Source organism: Lipotes vexillifer, unplaced genomic scaffold, assembly GCF_000442215.2.
Source record: "Lipotes vexillifer unplaced genomic scaffold, Lipotes_vexillifer_v1.1 scaffold6, whole genome shotgun sequence".
Lineage (NCBI taxonomy): Eukaryota > Metazoa > Chordata > Mammalia > Artiodactyla > Lipotidae > Lipotes > Lipotes vexillifer.
The window spans coordinates 3,360,029-3,375,543 of record NW_006799037.1 but is presented as its reverse complement, the minus strand read 5'-3'; the positions used below and the strand labels follow the sequence as shown (position 1 = coordinate 3,375,543).

The window sequence follows — 15,515 nt, the reverse complement described above, 5'->3', positions numbered from 1 at the left end:
CTGCTGAATAGGCAGTAAGACCAGCCTAATGTGACACAAAGGCATCCGGGGTACAGGGGTTCCAGAGAGCTCAGAACCCAACAGGGTTCACGAGAGAAACCCATGTCAGTATTCGCCCACCAGTCCCTATTCACTTTTCAAGTTTACACTGGCATTTCTCCAACTAGAGTCCTTCCAAGTACTAGTTCCATAGGGAATGAGAAGTCCCAAATAAAAGAAGACTGCTCCAAGCTGCTCGCCAGCAGTAATGTGTACCGGCTGAGATGGAATCTGTGCTCACCCTGCTTCAGCACAAAACTTTGTGCCTACTGCCAACCATCTATGACACTGGGTAAGTCCCCCCAGCCTCTGACATGGGGACAGCGATGGCACCTACCTCCCAAAGGTGCTATAGGGTTTATTTTTGCTTTTTTAAATCTTTTTGCTTATTTATTTATTTTATAAAAAAATTTTTTTTGGCTGCATTGGGTCTTCGTTGCTGCGCGCGGGCTTTCTCTAGTTGTGGTGAGCGGGGGCTACTCTTCGTTGCGGTGCACAGGCTTCTCACTGCGGTGGCTTCTCTTGCTGTGGAGCACGGGCTTTAGGCGCAGGCTTCAGTAGTTGTGGCACGCAGGTTCAGTAGTTGTGGCACACGGGCTTAGTTGCTCCGCAGCATGTGGGATCTTCCCAGACTAGGGATTGAACCCGTGTCCCCTGCATTGGCAGGCGCCTTTTTAACCACTGCGCCACCGGGGAAGTCCCAGTGCTATAGGGTTTAAATGATGTACTGCATACTAAGAGCTTACTGGAGCTCCTCCATTCAACAAACAGTAGACACTAAATAAATGTTAGCTACTATTATGTCTCATAAAAACTCTCTCCTTTGAGGTTCATTGAATATAACATGTTAAAAGCACTGTGGAAGAGAAACATTGTGTAACTTTCTATAGCCCAAAGTTTCCCAAAGTTGTTTGCTCACAAAACCCTGTAAATATATCCTGAGGAAGTGCTGGTTTACACTCATGACCTGCTACCCACACGCTGTGGATCTCTGGCCACAATGTGGAAGGGCAGGAGGCCCAATACCCCATCTGGTGCCAGCTGTCCACATACAGGGAGTGTGGCCAGGGCCCAGCACCATCTGGGAGAGGGCTAAGCCCCTCTCCTGCTCAACATCAGAGTGCTATCTTTACCAAGGCTTCCAAAACCCTAAAAGGCATCAGGCGAAATGAAAAAGAGGAACGTCAAGCTCTGACATGGACCCAGCCTCTGTTCCAGCTGTCTGGTGGATTTCAGGATGGCCTGAGACCTGGATGCGGCCACGCGGGAACAGAATATGCTGTGCTGGAAGAAAACTTTTTAAATAAAGTAGAAGCCATTGTCATGTTAGGGAAGTGAGGTTACAGGGAGGGGTGAAGTACCTCTGATCTTTTAAAAATTTTCTCAAATGTCATCACATCATCTTTTCAATTATAAGCAAACCAAAGCCCACAGAAATGTATGGGGCACTGCTGCTAAGGCGCTTCCAGTCTCATCAGTCGGTAGGATGATAAAAAACAACACAGGTGAAGCTGGGAGCACAAACACTGGTGCAAGGCCCTCAGAGATGAGGAGGTGCATGAAGAGGTGATGCCTCGTGCCTGGCCCCTCTGCTGGACCTCTAGTTACCAGTACAGGAGCAGAGGGCAACAACTGGCTGTCTCCATGTCCATCACCCAACCCTTATTATCCAAACCTTGCTTGCAGCAAGCTCCCAGCCCTACCCGGCTTTGAGAGGCACCATTTCTGTCACTTCTTGTGGCATCTGTAGGTAGTGAGTTTACGGGAAAGAATGGAATACAAACAGAGCCTCAGGTAGTATACCTGTGAAAAGAATCAGAGTCTCTCTGCTGAGCACACCTCACTCCCAGCTCTGCTGCCTCACCAGCTCCCATGGGCCAGGGAATCCGAGCTGGGGTGAAGTTAAAACTATTGTAACTCAGGGACCACAGCCCGGACCTCCAGGTGTCAGAGATCAGGAAGGTGAACGACCGGAGGGTAAAATTTACCGTTGTTCAATGGGGACCATGAAAGTATAGCTGAAAATCAAGGTGCTGAGCACAAAGCACTCTGCAGCCAGACAAGAACCTGAAATCTCAGTTTTCTCATATGTACAATGGGGATATATGACCGTCATACAGAACAGGTTGGAAGATTAAAGGAAATAATGCACAGAGGGTGCTCGGCATAGGGCCTAGCACACAAGAAGTGTTCAATAAATCACAGCTGCTAAGATTACTGTTGTTGCAGTGTATTATGTGAGATTAACTAGATCCTGGGGTGGAATCAAAAGAACTTTCCTACTTTAGCTATCCCTCCTGCCTAGCAATGGAAAAATAAACACAAATAAGCCAAGAGCTGGGAGCAAGTTGTGAGGCTGCATGACTCTTCAGATCCTTGATTACAGCCCACCCATTACAAGCTGCTCGGGGGGTGGGCCTCTCACCTGTGTCTGCAGAAATTAGGAGAACTGTGCCCATTCAGTGTTTGTACAATGTGCTTTCTATATATCTGACCTCTATACAATGACCTCAGGGTCACTGCCTCACAATGACACTGTAGGCAGATTTTATTAAAATCATTTTTACAGATGAGGAAATAGAAGCTCAGAGATGAACAGATTTGCCTGAGGTCACACATCCAGGAATAGTCCTGAAGTTAAGAATAAAACTTGGATCTATCAATGCCACAGCCCATGCATTTGCTGCAAACATCAACCACGCTGTCTCCAGAAGAAAATATAAATGCCTAGATCCTTCTAACTCAGATCTACTTTTTCTGAAAGTTGATTTGAGAAGAGCTGAATAACGTTTTCAAAATCTGAGAAATGAAATTAGAATTCGGGACAAACATAATTATTCACAGATGCATCAGATAGAGGCTTCAGAGGTTTCTATTTTGAGGAGTTACCTTAGTGCCCAAGTGGCTGAAATGAATTGAGCATGGGCAGGCTGTCTTTGCCAAAGGAAATCGGGCACTGCCTCCCCAAGGCTGGTGACTTGAAACCAAACCCTGACTGTTGGCATCTGAGTGGCTTTATTCCTGCCAAGAGATGACTTTGTTTCTAAGAATACAAAGGGCTAAAGAAGGCATCCAGGAGGCCACAGCAGTGGGACAAACAGACCTCCCTCTCTCCTTAATTCAACCTGGCTAGGTGAGGAATCCCTCTGCACCCAAATCTAGAAGGCTGAAAAGAAGACGTCTACCTGATATGCTTGGGTTCAAGTTTTAATGAAATTAAAACCCTAAAAACTATTTGGTGAGGCTCTGCTTCCCATCCTGCCAGATCTCCTTATAAGAGAAGACTAGGGTGGATACCTCACTTCCCTTTCTCCTTCCCAAATAAATCCCATTTTCTTTCCAGCAGTGGTGGTTTCCCCAAAACTAAAGGTGGAACACAAAACCAAAAAAGGGCAGTTCTATTCTATATGGCAGAAAACAAAGATTTACAAAAACAACAAAAATAACAACAACCAACAATCCCAAGTATGTGGGGAATGTACGAGCAGAAATGGGGCGAATGTCAATGAGTCATGTCTACCAAAGCCTAAGCCTAAATTTCCTTGATATCGAAAAGAGAGGTTGAGGCTGGCTTGTTCAATTACAAGAAAGTATCCTAGGCACTCAGTAGATATGCTGATTATCAACATATCAATGACAACAACAGAAAAGGTGCTCACTCTGCATATTTCTTTTGTGGATTTCCGTGGAACAAATCAGCACACCTAAGGTCCATTATATACCAGGCACTGGGGTGGGCACAGGGAATCCATGAGCTAATAGTACAAAGCCCCTCCCTTCAAAGAACCTACAGAGTCAATGTATGGAGCCAGCTTATTGCCTCTGTAGTCAGAACCATCGGCTGCCCATTAAATATATGTTCTCAAAGATTCTCATAGAGAAGACTGGGATTAAGGACCGTCAACATCCCCTCCCCTGTACAGCCCATGACTTAAATCAGCATTTACCTGCTCTGTTCATACGGATGGCAGTATTCTCCAGCACTAAACATACAGTGTGATTCATTAGCAAGGAGAACGTATGTGGAATTTACCTTGAAAATGTGAACGAAGCTTCACAAGCCTAAGGTGCAAACCATGATGAAAACCAAGTTAGCCATCACATGTGAGAAGAGAACACTCTCAGATTTGTCAGGTTTCGGAAAACCGACCTTCCTTGCAACTACTCTGAGGTAGCAATAGGAGGATATGTTCTTTTGAAATGAGGGAGTAAATCAAAAAAGAGGGAGATGAGGCTGGAACCCAGAAGAGAGGTGAAAGGAACACGCTGGCCCGCAGCTGGGCTGCTGACCTGGACAGCAGCCATTCCAGAGGGGACGAGAAGCTGGAGGGCTCCTAAAGGGATTAGAGAGATTCCCTGACTTAGCTGACCATCTGGAGAAGAATTTGAGAATTCTGCTAGAAATGTGGAGGATGAATTTAAGCAGGTATATAAAAACGGAAGAAATAAAAAGGCAATGACAAACCTTAGAAAAAACAAGTTTTACAATCAAGAAAATGGTTCTAACCCGTTACATGTTAAACATGCTGTGTACAAAATTTGCACAGGTTTGTAATATAAACACTGAGTGTTAATTAAACCAAAAATTGTGATGTAACCATATTGGGGGGGTGGTGAGGATGTGCTAAGTTCAGAGAGCTAAGTCCTGGTCTTCCACAGTAAGAAGTCACAGATAATGTCTGCAGATCGATGGGCTGAGATACATAGTAGAAGCATGTTGTTTAGAAATACGGAAATACTATACAAAGCAAGGAATAAAAGGCGGCAGCAGCTGTTCCTAAGGAGCAGGACTTGGGGGATGGGAGACAGGGCAAGGGGGCAGGCGATGGCTGCTCTTCCTTATAGGCCATGCATGGGGTGTGATCTGGCTTACACACGAAGCACACCTATTACTTTATTAAATTAAATAAACAGCCAATCCAAAACTATCTTGAAACATCATGGAGTTTTGTGAGGAAAGAACTATAAAGGGAAACAGGAACACAAAGAGTCGTGCTTCAGGATGTTCATTCTAGTTGGCCGCAAGTTCCCTGGACCTGAAAGGAGCTTGGTCAGATCATAGAGCCTTCCTAGGCTCAAATCCTCAGGATGACTGAGCAGGAGCTTGGACCCTGTCTGCCTGCAGGGTTCACCAGAAAGACTGATGTTGCACCGGCACAATCCTACCTGGAATGAGATGTCCCGCGGCTCAGCAGCCCCTGACACAATCTTAATACACAGATTTCTATTCTGACTTGGGGAAATGCTCATTTTCTCTTTTTATTGCTATAACCTCTCCAGTTATTCTTCACAGCAGTTGTAAACAGTGATAAAGGTAAATGTAATCCTAAAATCTCTCCAAAGTGACTTGTGAAGGGTAATTTAGCTACCCTGGGGGATTAAAGGACTTTCCCCCTCCTCCAAAGCTGTTCTGCGAGGTCGCTTTCCTTCCTGGTCTCTGGCTCTCCCTCTCTCTCTGCTGCTTAGGGAGGCTGCAGGGGAGGAAGGCTGAGCACCAAACTCAGGAGTCAGACAGGGTCTGGGTCTGAGTCCTGGCGCTGGCACCGCTTCCTAGCTGAGTCATCTGGGAGGGGCGCTTTCAGCCCTCTCCACATCGGTAATGCAGGGATAATAACAGTACCTACCTCGAAGGAGCATCACGATGCTCAAAGGAGATCACACATGGAAAATCCACAATGCTGTGCCAAGCATGTAATTTGTTATTATTACCATTGCTATTATTATTTCCCCCAATAATCACGATGTTTCTGTACTTCGGGTGAGATTACTTGAAATTATGGCTGTTCCTCTGACAGCAACAAAATGGAAATACTAAAAATTTAAAGCAGAAATTGAGAGGAAAGTTTCAGACACATTGGTGATTTCTACTGTCCCGACACTGCCATTATGTACTGTACTGTAGGGTAGCTGAGGTAGGGGTGACGTGTACTCGAGGCCTTGAGGGATCCGGCCCCTGAACTACCCCCAAGGCGTGTCCGTGAAGAATGCAGTCTGTCCTCGCAAGTGGGGCTAGGGCAGGCTGGGCGGTTGCCCATTACTGCAGATGAGACAAACCAGAACAAGCAACTCCCAAAGTGGCCACTGGGGTTTAATTTTCTTTTCTCTTTTTTGAAAGGGCTGCTAATACGTTCTAGTCCAGAGCCCTCTGATGAGGCAGTTCACTTTTTATGCAAAAGGAAAGGGAAAACCCTAAGAATCTGCTGGTCCTTGGTAATTTTCTTTTCTCTTTTTTGAAAGGGCTGCTAATACGTTCTAGTCCAGAGCCCTCTGATGAGGCAGTTCACTTTTTATGCAAAAGGAAAGGGAAAACCCTAAGAATCTGCTGGTCCTTGGCATCTGAGAGGTTCCCTTGGACACACCCCAACGCTGCACTACACTGTCTGACCTGAGTGGAGGATGAATTTAAGCAGGTATATAAAAACGGAAGAAATAAAAAGGCAATGACAAACCTTAGAAAAAACAAGTTTTACAATCAAGAAAATGGTTCTAACCCGTTACATGTTAAACATGCTGTGTACAAAATTTGCACAGGTTTGTAATATAAACACTGAGTGTTAATTAAACCAAAAATTGTGATGTAACCATATTGGGGGGGTGGTGAGGATGTGCTAAGTTCAGAGAGCTAAGTCCTGGTCTTCCACAGTAAGAAGTCACAGATAATGTCTGCAGATCGATGGGCTGAGATACATAGTAGAAGCATGTTGTTTAGAAATACGGAAATACTATACAAAGCAAGGAATAAAAGGCGGCAGCAGCTGTTCCTAAGGAGCAGGACTTGGGGGATGGGAGACAGGGCAAGGGGGCAGGCGATGGCTGCTCTTCCTTATAGGCCATGCATGGGGTGTGATCTGGCTTACACACGAAGCACACCTATTACTTTATTAAATTAAATAAACAGCCAATCCAAAACTATCTTGAAACATCATGGAGTTTTGTGAGGAAAGAACTATAAAGGGAAACAGGAACACAAAGAGTCGTGCTTCAGGATGTTCATTCTAGTTGGCCGCAAGTTCCCTGGACCTGAAAGGAGCTTGGTCAGATCATAGAGCCTTCCTAGGCTCAAATCCTCAGGATGACTGAGCAGGAGCTTGGACCCTGTCTGCCTGCAGGGTTCACCAGAAAGACTGATGTTGCACCGGCACAATCCTACCTGGAATGAGATGTCCCGCGGCTCAGCAGCCCCTGACACAATCTTAATACACAGATTTCTATTCTGACTTGGGGAAATGCTCATTTTCTCTTTTTATTGCTATAACCTCTCCAGTTATTCTTCACAGCAGTTGTAAACAGTGATAAAGGTAAATGTAATCCTAAAATCTCTCCAAAGTGACTTGTGAAGGGTAATTTAGCTACCCTGGGGGATTAAAGGACTTTCCCCCTCCTCCAAAGCTGTTCTGCGAGGTCGCTTTCCTTCCTGGTCTCTGGCTCTCCCTCTCTCTCTGCTGCTTAGGGAGGCTGCAGGGGAGGAAGGCTGAGCACCAAACTCAGGAGTCAGACAGGGTCTGGGTCTGAGTCCTGGCGCTGGCACCGCTTCCTAGCTGAGTCATCTGGGAGGGGCGCTTTCAGCCCTCTCCACATCGGTAATGCAGGGATAATAACAGTACCTACCTCGAAGGAGCATCACGATGCTCAAAGGAGATCACACATGGAAAATCCACAATGCTGTGCCAAGCATGTAATTTGTTATTATTACCATTGCTATTATTATTTCCCCCAATAATCACGATGTTTCTGTACTTCGGGTGAGATTACTTGAAATTATGGCTGTTCCTCTGACAGCAACAAAATGGAAATACTAAAAATTTAAAGCAGAAATTGAGAGGAAAGTTTCAGACACATTGGTGATTTCTACTGTCCCGACACTGCCATTATGTACTGTACTGTAGGGTAGCTGAGGTAGGGGTGACGTGTACTCGAGGCCTTGAGGGATCCGGCCCCTGAACTACCCCCAAGGCGTGTCCGTGAAGAATGCAGTCTGTCCTCGCAAGTGGGGCTAGGGCAGGCTGGGCGGTTGCCCATTACTGCAGATGAGACAAACCAGAACAAGCAACTCCCAAAGTGGCCACTGGGGTTTAATTTTCTTTTCTCTTTTTTGAAAGGGCTGCTAATACGTTCTAGTCCAGAGCCCTCTGATGAGGCAGTTCACTTTTTATGCAAAAGGAAAGGGAAAACCCTAAGAATCTGCTGGTCCTTGGCATCTGAGAGGTTCCCTTGGACACACCCCAACGCTGCACTACACTGTCTGACCTGAAGATGGCGGGCTTTCCCTAAACTTATTCCAAAAATTCCAAGTATTTGAAGAACGCAGTAAAACCTTGAAAAATGACTGCTGTCAAATAATACCGGGAGAAAAATTATAATCCACTTAGGAATTCAAAGAAACCAAGACAAATAACTCATGTCAAGGGATGCTAATGTACAAGTTGAAACAGAACAAGGACAAATCACCTACATTTGCTTCCTGTTATTTTCCTGCCTGGACAGTCTGCTCAGACACCCCCAGCGCAGCCTGGGTAACCTGTGACGGCCCCTGGGCCCTGCAGGGAGAGGGAGTGGATGCAGGACCAAGCCACGGAAAGTGGCCTGCGTCTTCAGTCCCTGGGGAGAGGAGCTTGCCTGGGCTCACGCTCCAGCAGGCTCTCTCCTCAGCTAGCTGGTCCAGAGGCACCAGCCCTGTTCTGGCTACTTGCCCCCCCCACCCCCCCCCCCCCCCGCCCCGGTGCTGCTTCCTCCCTTCCCTGTGCTCTTCCCAGAAAGAAACATCACTGAACACAAGAAACAAGGAACGAATCGGTCCTCCCTTCCTGGATCTCACACCAGGATGCAGCCCCTCACCCCACCTCCCACTTCCACCACCACCTCTATGGAGCAGCTGCTGTTTTCTTAAAAAGAAGTGCGTCTTCCCCACACAAGTGCAGCTGTTAAGGCCCACTGGCTGAGTACAGGGACAGCGACCAGGAAGGCAGGCGGGGGTGGGGGTGGGGGGCGCGTGGCAGCGGCTGACCTGCTAAGGAAAGCAGATGGAGCCTGGCTGGGCCTCTGTGAAATGTCTACAAAACCCAGATTTCCAGATGCTTTCAATTGCCTCATCCCCAAATGGTCATGAATAAAGAGGGTGAGCGTCCAGAGAAGCTCAGACATGGAGAGTAAACCACCCACTGCTGCTACGAGAGAGTGCAGCTGGCATGGATGAGCTGACAGCACAGCTTGGCAGTGCTGGACAGGGTGGGAAAGGCCACACCCCACCACAGCGACCTGTCACCTCCAGCACTGGAGAACACTCCATGTCCCACGTCCTACTGGAAGACCACACGTGGTAACACGTATGAGAAAAAGCAGGCAGAACCATGGACATTGAGCACAGCCAACCGTCAGACCTCCTGGGGACCTGGAAGGCCAAATGTGCTTTCTGACCATTTATTCAAATATGTGATGCGTACATTAAGAACCCATGGGTTAGAATCCAGGCCCTGCTGTTTCTGAGCTGTGTGGCCTGAGCCAAGCTGCTTCAACTTTCTGGTCTGTGGTGTCATCTGAACAGAGATGTCACCTGGCCTGCTCATCTCACGGGTCAGTGTGAGGCCAAACAAAACAGGAAACATGACGGTTCTGTGTGAGCCTTAGGGAGCTACACAGATGCTAGGATTCAGGTTAACTATTAATGAGAGCCACACACAAGCCATGAACTGGGGGAGAGAAAGAGTCTCTTTTCTGAAGGACCAGAAACCAAATCTCCCCAAAGAGCTATTTCCTGTGAACACACAACCCCGCTCTGAGATGTAGCCACCCCCTTAATTAGCAGGCACTGCAGGGCCTGGAAGCTTCCTCAGAGAGAACTTGCCCTCTTCCACTCTGTCCAGGATATAGGCAAGGATCCTCCTGGCAATCTGGAATCTAAACCTTGCTTCCGATCTTACTTCTCCAACTGAATTCCCATACAAAACAACCGACTCTTCTTTCTGCCACGGCCCTCATCAATGTTCTATCTCCTCAGAGTTGCACTGGTCACATTTTCCAAACCAAAGTCAGGATCTGTGAGATCTGACAAAGGAATTTCAGTTGATCTGTGAATTTAGGCTTTTGAAAGAAGCTATATAAAACCATGAAATCATCCTTGGGGCCCACATTTAACCAACTGCCTGTATGGAAAAGAATCAGGCTGTCTGCAGAATATATTTGCAGAACTCGAGGGACAAGACTCCCCGCAGAGGGGAGAACTCAGGTTCCCTAAGGCTGTGAAGACTGCTGACTCCCTCCCCGCACTGGGGAAGTCCCATGCTTTTAGGCTGTTCCAGCCACTTGGAAATAAAGATAAGGGGCCAGGTCACTCCAGGCAGCAAAACTCCTCACCTTCTGGTTGAGGAACTGCCATCGTCCAAGCCTGGGTATCATTCAGGAATTCTCTCCTCCTGTGGAGCCCAAATCAAGGGTCCTTACTTTTCTTTCTCCAAATGTCCCGATCACCTTCCTTCACTGGCTGCCCCCGTGTGAAGGGCCTGCTACCGCCAGGCTGTACTTGGGGAGCTCAGACCTTGAAGGGCAGCCGTTTTTGCATCTGAGTGATTTTTTAATTTCTTCAAAAAGTACAGTGACATGGTGAATATACAAAGGGGAGACACACCACGGCACAGCCATTTCCTGGCAGTGGAACTTGATAATGTACCTTAATGCTCCTGAGCCTCCGTTCCATTACTGAGAGACGGGACGTAAGAACAGTGCCCGTGTCAAATGCTTGGCACGCAGGGCTTGGGACACAGCTCAGCCAATGCTGGAGGTTATCGTGATGGCTGCAACTAGCGGAGGTGTCTCCCTGGTCAGGTGTGCTCCTGCGCCACATCATGGAGCTTCCTCCCCAAGATACTGCTCCTTCAAAATCTAAAGAGCATAATCTCCTGTCCCGCCCTCCCCATCCCAAAGCTTGCCTTTCTCTGGCTGTGTAACTCCCACCTAACCGAACTCACACACTCTCTTCCTGCTCACAGCCCTGCTTGCTCTGGAATCCAGATCACGGTAGGCATTAAATACACAACCTCTGCCTGGGAAGATGTGGCTGAGCTTCGGGGCGGCTGGAGGAACCTGCCCTGCACCAGGGAGCAGGTAGAGGGATCCCGTTAGGCTTTATCAGGAAAACCACTCTGCATGCACACACGGGATTCAGCTTACAGCTCATCGAGGCCGGGTTTTCATTTCTCTAAAGGAGCAGCTGCTTCAGGTCTCCAGGAACTGGGCCCTGATTACAGGCGAGGCCCTTTTAAAAAGCCCACCCTGGGTGGAGGATCTTGCACTTCACACCCTTTGATACGCAACACTGAAATCGTGTAGAAAGTGTACTTTCAAGCATTACTAACCACTTCTAAAATAGTCTTTGTTTTTTAGATCTTCCTTTCTTCACCCTCTGCTGTTTTTCTCTTAGCTTCTAGTGGAGCCAAAGGTAACAGAGGGACTGACTTGCTGGTTCTCCAACCAATATAAACAACCACCGACTCCGGGAAATGTCTGGTTTACACATGATGCAGAGCCAGCAGGGGGCGTTCATCCCCCAGATTAGTCTTCCCTTAGCTCCTTGTAGATTACGGCTGGCTTACAGGTACACTCATGAGATACAAATGGACCCGAGAACCTTTGGTTACAGGTCTCAGGACATGGAATCGACAGACCTGGATCTGAATCCCATTTCCAATGTCAGCTGGCTGCCTAATACTGGGCAGGCTATGTCATAGGGTTGGGTAAGACAGTGCTGGCTATCACCAGTACTACTGCTGGTAGGGGTGGCAGAATTGTGAAGAATCTTTAGTGGTAGCAGGTGACACGTGGTAAACCAAAGAGTAAATTTCCAGCATAGCTGGGACTAAAAGAGGTGGCTGACTAACTGAAATGGGGGAGAATTCACAAGATTACTTAAAACAAGCATTCTGACAAGTCTCAAGCACCAGCCTCTCAAATTATGTAATATGTGCTTTATTTTGCAAACATAAGGTGCTGTTACAACGAACATGTAAAGGCCCTTGAGGTCCAAGGTCACACTGAAAAAACATGTAGCATGTGAATGGTTTCTTTAGCTCTCAGACTTCCAACTATAGGAAAATTTAAAGCCATCTAAAATAAACTCACCTGGTACATTTAAACAAATTTGGATATACTATCCTTAAAATTTAACATCAAACATTAAGCATGTTAATTTGATAAGGAAGCCAACAAAGTGACAAATAATTAAAGGTCCTAAACAAATTCAACTTTGGATTCCGCAAATCTTTGTCTACATACAGACATGTGCACACACGCTTCCCCCTACGTCTTTGCAATGGCTTAGGTTCACTGGAATCATGGGGCTATGGGTAGTGCTGGCAAAAACCAAGCAAATAAATTAATGAGCTTGGTGCAGTGTGATTTTTTTTTCATCCTTATCACAGCCCTATGAGGTAGGTAATTCTATTTCTTTCTATAGAAGAGGCTTGGAGAGATTGTTAGTCAATGGCTGTGGCCAGGTCTAAACCCTTTTCTGCCTGTATTGTCGCCCAAGAGGAAATAAGGCACACTTGGGGAGCAACAAAGCCAAGAGGAGAATCTACTTTGCCTGGTCCTCGGTCCAGGGTGGTCTCCCTTAAGTCCCTGCCACTCTGGAAATTCACTCTCTAGTTTACCACATCTGTCACCATTAAAGTCACGTGTTAAGAGTCTAAGCTAAAGAGGCAAACTTGTTCATTCATCAGTAAAAGGTCAAATCTAGTTGAACCGTTCAGATTCTTTCTTCTTTAAATTTTATTTATTTTTTTATACAGCAGGTTCTTATTAGTTATCCATCTTATACATATTAGTGTATATATGTCAATCAAAATCTCCCAGTTCATCCCACCCACCCCCCTCCGCCACTTTCCCCCCTTGGTGTCCACACGTTTGTTCTCTGTGTACATCTGTGTCTCAATTTCTGCCCTGCAAACTGCGAACCGTTCAGAGTCTTAAGTGTAATCCTGAACATACATGAAACATGTATCTCTGGACTCTATTCCAAGGACTTGGTGGGCCCTGCCTTACTAAGCTCTTCACCAGCTTTCACCTCCTGCTTTAGCGACATCAGAGTCATCGCCTCTGGAATGCTCTTCTCCCTTACTCATCCCTGCCCATATCGATGCTCTACCTCTTGGCATGAGGGCTGCTCCCTTGATGAAGCCTGCCCGGTTCCCTGTCCCTCATTCACAGCATCCAGTGTTCTCCCTCCCCAACAGTCACTACACTTTGCAGTGGCCTCATGTGTGACTTTCGCCTCGTGTGCCTCCCCCACTAGACGTCACCACCCACCCCTCAAGGGCAGAGTCAGTGGCTGGCTGTGCAGCACTGGGCTGGCCCCTCCTCGGTACAGCGCCCTGCACATGCAAGTGCTCATAAATGTTTATAGAATGGACTGAATGAATCTGTCAGTGATTCACAGTGTGAAGCCCAATTAACACCAACAACAGGAAAAAGAGGAACTGGTCACCCTGGGCCCTAACAGGTCCATAACTGAGGAGGACAGTTACAATATGAGGGGGCTGCCATAGGCTTTTTAAATTTAAAAAAAAAAAAAATTTGTTTCTTTTTTTTTTGGGATAAAACATTATATTGAGTCTTGTAACAAAAGGATAACAACTAACATCTTGGGACTTCTGCTTCCCAATGTCTTGGAGTTGTATTCCTTGAAAAAATGGTCACAAGCAAAGAGAGAGATCTGCCCATACAGGAGATACACAGACTGAAAACACAATCCAAGAGACCTTCACAATTGGTGGTGGTTCACAGTAGTGAAGAGAGTACACGGAAACGGAAGATCTGAACTCCTGGTCCTCCTGCTTATTGGCTAAATATCCTAAGTCATTTAATGTGCCTGGGCCTCAGTTTCTTCATCTGTACAATGGGGAAAAAAAGAATCCAGTTCACCAGCACGTTGAGGACAAAATGAAATAACCAACGACAATGTACTCTGTGAGCAATGAGGTGTCATACAAACACAAGTTACAGAAAGCAGAAGCACAGTCTGGGCCAAAGCCCAGCCTTCAGCCAAAGAACCATCTACACTTCTCAGACAGAAGAGGAAGAAAAGAATCAGGAAGGTAATCTTTTTGGTTGTTTACTTCAATGCTCCCGCAGATAGGGATTTAAGCTCTCACCATTGCCCTTCTTGTAAAGCCACTCAGACACTAGAGAAGAGGATCCAGGTGGCCTTCTCTTCCCTGTTCTCAATAATCTCATTTTCCTTGACCTGCCTCAATGGGCCCAGTGACCTACTCTACATCGCCTTCTTCATTTTGTCCTGATTTTGGAGCAGGCTCTATTTTTCCACCAGCTCCCAGCATCCACAATTCATAGACAGAAATGTCAGGGGGCCACACGTGGGTTCCCGAGTCTCCACTCTGGTGACGGCTGGTGGAAACCCCTCTACCTGTGGGGTCTCCCCCATCCTACCATCAGAGGCTTTCCAGTGAGCCAAGTACAAATACTCCCAGGAGAGGTCACCTCCAGATGTTTGTATCCAAGTTACTTACAACAGACGGTGAACTCATTCATGATGCTTTTTCCTGGTAACAGAATGACAGCAAGGCGGCAAATACCCAGAAAGCATGGCACCTGTGTGCTTTTGGTAGCCCCCGAGATCAGCAGGGTGGGGTGAGGTACGAAATACGGAAAGGAGTTGGTAAAGCTCCCAAAGACAAACTCATGATTTCTTTGTTTTTGCCTTGGGCTCACCCACACACAGATGCAATGCTCATAACCACAGCCAAGGAGTGGGAGTGAAGAAAGGGTCTCGGGCTTGTCGGGTGGGAAAGAAGGGAGGCTCACATATGCAGGGGAAATGGTGGGCCTGGCTGAGAAAAAGGGGGATGACGGGCACTAGATGGGGCGGGGAAATGGGAAGGAAGAAAAGCGACAAATAGAGTCCAGATGCCAATGTTCTTGGTATTTATGGTATTATAATGCATCACATTCTACTTCAAATGCTTAAGCACTACTCTGTTACTTCTCCTTCAGAAGGTAGTAACTTGTTATCTTGAGAAGAGACAGCTTTGAAAAGAAGTATAGAATAATAGCTAAATGTTTAGGCTTGAGTTTTAAAGACATGAGTTTGAATCTCTAATCCGTAACCCTGTGGCTACAGGGAAATTATTTAACCTCTCTGTTTTCTCATGTGCCACAGAGCACCTACCCTTATGGGGTTTTGTGAGGGTAAAATGTGATTCTGTCTATAAGCTTTGCACACAACACCAGCCACAGGGCAGGGCTCAAAACATGTTACATTTTACCACATGCAAGAGCCTGTTAAGGTCCTTCGCTATCGCTCCAACAATCCTTGGAGTTCGCAGTCCACAGCATCCATAACCATTTAGCTCTAAAGTTCCACATATTTTGTCAACAGAAATACCTTTTCACTTAATTGAAGGGCTGTTCCGCTATCCTCCACCAGGTCTGCTTCACACAGGTTACCTGTCAGGCCTGAGGGCAGGGAA

General features: G+C 46.7%; 1 protein-coding gene across 3 annotated transcripts in view; it reads right to left on the bottom strand.

Moving 5' to 3' along the window:
- TEAD1 (TEA domain transcription factor 1) overlaps positions 1–15,515 on the bottom strand; it is a 258,914-nt gene that overhangs the window by 33,020 nt on the left and 210,379 nt on the right. The gene's annotated exons all lie outside the window — the stretch shown is intronic.